Raw genomic sequence first — 3,854 nt, 5'->3', positions numbered from 1 at the left:
CTCTGCAGGACTGTCCCGGCTGGGACGGCCACACCGGGCTGGGAGCTGAGCGAGAGGGAAGTCCCAGGCACACAGACTGCGGTGAGTACCTGACTGCCTTTGTCATCCCAGCTCTCCCCTGCCTGCAGCTCTCCCTCGGAGCAGTGCTTTCCCCTCTCCTGCATCTTTCTCCCCGTGCTGCCCACTGCCTGCTCGTCCCCTCAGCAGAGCCAGCTCCCTCCGGGGTGCACAGCTCCCTCACCCCACTTTCATGGGCCCTTTAAACCAGCAGGGCAAGAGGAGCAGTGTCCCCTGGCAGCCACTGCAGAGGCATCTGCAAGAATCACTAAGGCAACACTCCTGCGTCCCAGGAGAAAGTTTCTTCCAGACTCAGCACAGCCTGAGGCCACCTCCACTGAACCCTCCCCATTCCCTCTCTCCAGAGCTGCCCTTCACACCCCTCAGCACCCTGGAGCTCACTGCTCCAGGTTGTTCCCTTTCCAGGTCTCCCCTCATGAATCCCCAGCCCTGGGAGCAGGACAGCAGCACAGGGATAGTGGCTCTGGGCTCCCTGTGAGGATCCCCAGCAGTGCCCTGTGTGTCTCTGCACAGCACCGGGCAGAGGTCCCCACCACCTCCCGACCCCTCTTCAATCCCACCTGGTCCAAGGAAATTTAAGTGGTCTGTAAAAGGACTGTCCCTGGCTCTGGAGGATCCACGAAGCCCCAGGTTGGGGGCTGCAGTCAGTGTGCTCCGTTCCATGCAGTGATGGGAACTCACCCTTGTGTCCCACGGGGTGTCCTCTGTGATCTCGCCGTGTCTGCCTTCCTCATGAGTTCTTTGCCAGCAACACTGCAAGAGGTGTCCCCAAAGGGCCAAGCTGTGGGTGCCCCAACCCCTGTGCCTACAGCTGCATTCACCCCTCGGTGGGGCTGACCCCCCAAAGCTGGGTAGGGTAACAACCTTGTGCTCTCCTCCTGAGAGCTGCTCCTCACTGCACAGCAAAGTTGTTCCCTGCCACAGCCCAGGTATCAATTGGCTGCACCCCCGGCACCAGCCCAGCACTGCAGGACTGTGTCAGCAGGATAGTGGAGGTGATTTGGGTGCCCTTCCTAAGGGAGGGAGAGGTGCCCGTGTGGAGGTGGGAGTTTTCCGCAGCGCTGACCCCACGGGCACGCGGTGAGGTGTGCAGGGCACAGCACCCAGGGACGCTGGAAGAACTCATCCCACTGGCTCTGCCAGCTGTCACCCTGCTCTGGGAGCAGCAGAGGGCTGAGCAAGGTGGAAGGCTGGAGAGGGGGTAAAGCAGGGCAGGGAGACAGCACTGTCCTGGGAAAGAGGAGGTTGCAGGTTCATGGGGGTGATGTGCTGGCAGATCCTGCCTGTGCCTGGAACTGGGATGTGCCAGCGTTCAGCAGTCCTGGTTGAAGGGCAGCAGGGAGAGGCACTACAGAGGGGACTGTCAGAGCTCCCCTCCTCTCTCCACAGTGGGTAAATTGATGGATGTGCCTATTAACTGTGCCCCAGTTGTGCCATGCTGCTCCAGAGCATCCACACGGCATTGCTGAATTGCTAAGTGGGAGAGTAGCCCAGTTATGGGTGTCCATCACCCAGTGCATGCCCTGGGCTCCACTGGAGCCTGCTGAGCCTTAGCTGCTGTGCCTCCAGCAGCTGTCAATGCTGGCTCTCCGTGGAGCAGAGCTGGGGAAGGTGGCAGGGCACAGATCCCTGTGGTACCCGCAGCGGGTGCTGAGCACCCCTGAAATCTCAGTGTGGGAAGGTGGGGCAGCACTGGCTGTTCTCACAGCACTGCCCTGCCCGCTCCTGGCTCTGAAGCAGCTCCCAGGGATGGAGCTGTGGACACACAGCCTGCCCTGGTCTCCCAAAGCACCACAGCAGCACTGAGCTCCACACAGGAGCCTGCTCACCCCCCAGGCAGAGAAGGCAAGGGACCTGTCCTGCCCCTCCAGGCAACAGCACAAAACCATCCAGGGCCAAGTTTGTGTTTTGTTGTTCTTTTGTTCTTTTGACTGTACAAAGAGCAATAAAAACATCCTCCTCCTCCACTCAGCAGAGTGTCTGGCAAGAGAAGCCCACGGGGAAGGCGCAAACCCAAGGCCACATCACGACTGCTACCAGTCCCTCCTGTGTGTACAGATATATATATTTGTAGACTCTCTCTGTTGTGTACAGCTATGTACATACAAATGCATTGGCAAGTTGCAATCCAAGGATAGTGCACGAGAGAAATGAAAGGCAGATGCAAGACTGGTCGTGTGCAGGGCTCGGAGGCCTTTGGCCGCGGAGCTGCAGGCTCAGTCCCGCAGAGCCGAGCCGGCTCCGCTCCGGGTGCAAGGCGGTGTGGGATCCAGCCCTGCAGCTGGACACTGCTGGCACTGGACATTAAAGCCACTGGCGTGGGGTGTGCGGGGGGCAGGGAGCTCAGCCCAGCCCTCCCCGGGGGGCGCGGAGGCCTTGGGCCGCGGAGCTGCAGGCTCAGTCCCGCGGAGCCGCGCACAGCTGGCTCCGGGTGCAAGGCGGTGTGGGATCCAGCCCTGCAGCTGGACACTGCTGGCACTGGACATTAAAGCCACTGGCGTGGGGTGTGCGGGGGGCAGGGAGCTCAGCCCAGCCCTCCCCGGGTGGCAGAGCCCGTGGGAGAGGGGCAGCCACGCGTGGGAGACATTACTGCTGCGGTGCGGATGGGAGCGGAGCGGGATGGAGAGGGCAGGTGGGGCCGGGAGGAAAGCGATGGGGCAGAGCAGGGAGTGCACGGCTGTCCCTCATCCCCGGGGCTGGCACTGCTGGGATGGCACCGTGCAGGGACACGGCAGCGGTGGGTGGCATGGCAAAGGTTTCCCTTCTCCCCTGGCAGTGCTGCTCGTGGGCGATGGCCCTGGGCAGTGTCCCCTGCGGCTCCATGTGCTGCTCCTCTCCTGCCCTGCATCCTGCCAGGCATGGTGCAGCAGGGGACACCGCCCTGGGTCACTTCCCTGCCTGAACCCCACGTGCTCCAGCCAGCACAGCTCCCTGCCAGGTGAGGCAGGTGGCACTGGGGCTGCGGGGCCTGTGGCTGGGCACGCTGGCAGTGCATTGCCGTGGCAGTTGCGGGTTGTGCAGTGCTCTGCAGGGAGGCTGGAGGAGGCAGTCTCAGCAGCACAGGGCTGCTTGAGGGTGACAGAGCTGTCCTACCTCCAGACCTGGTGTTGTGCCCAGTCCTTCCCAGCAAGTGCCCCAAATCTCTTCTTCTTCCCAGCAGCTCTTTGTCCTGAGCAGCCTCACCCCACTGCTCCCCACCACCTCAGTTTGACACATCAGCAGAACATTTTCCACTACAATTACCCTCCCAAAGAAGGAAACAAGCACAAAAAAAAAAGTCAGCCCAACACCTTTGGCTGAGATGCTCAGACCCAAAAATAGCCCAAGAGGCAGAAGGGTACATCCATTACAGACCAGGAGCCATTAGTGGTTCCAAAGCAGTGAAGCTCCAGCGTGTGGGCTAATGGCCATTACCCAGCCATCAGCTCCGAGCAGCCTGGGACAGTCCCCGAGGAGCACGAGCTCTCTGTCACAGCACCCTCAGCACTGGCACACAGGACTTTGCAAGAAGGAGCCTGGCAGGTCTCCGGGATCCCTCGGGATAGGAACACCAGTCCCCATGCCCTGGGCACAGCAGGAGCAGCTCAGGGGTGAGCTGTGGCCCCGAAGGCTGCTGGTCCCTGCTTGTGTTTTCTACTGGGACAGAGTGCAGGTGTCTGGGCACTGCTGCTCAGACCCCTCTGCTCCTCCTGGCACCCCCAGCTCCAGCCCTTCCGGGAGTGAGGACCCCATCAGCCTGTCCCCAGCACCAAAACACGACTCTCTGGCTCTCAGAG

This window comes from Acanthisitta chloris, unplaced genomic scaffold (assembly GCF_000695815.1).
Source record: "Acanthisitta chloris isolate BGI_N310 unplaced genomic scaffold, ASM69581v1 scaffold8305, whole genome shotgun sequence".
In the NCBI taxonomy this organism is placed as follows: Eukaryota; Metazoa; Chordata; class Aves; order Passeriformes; family Acanthisittidae; genus Acanthisitta; species Acanthisitta chloris.
This window is presented reverse-complemented; position numbering follows the sequence as displayed.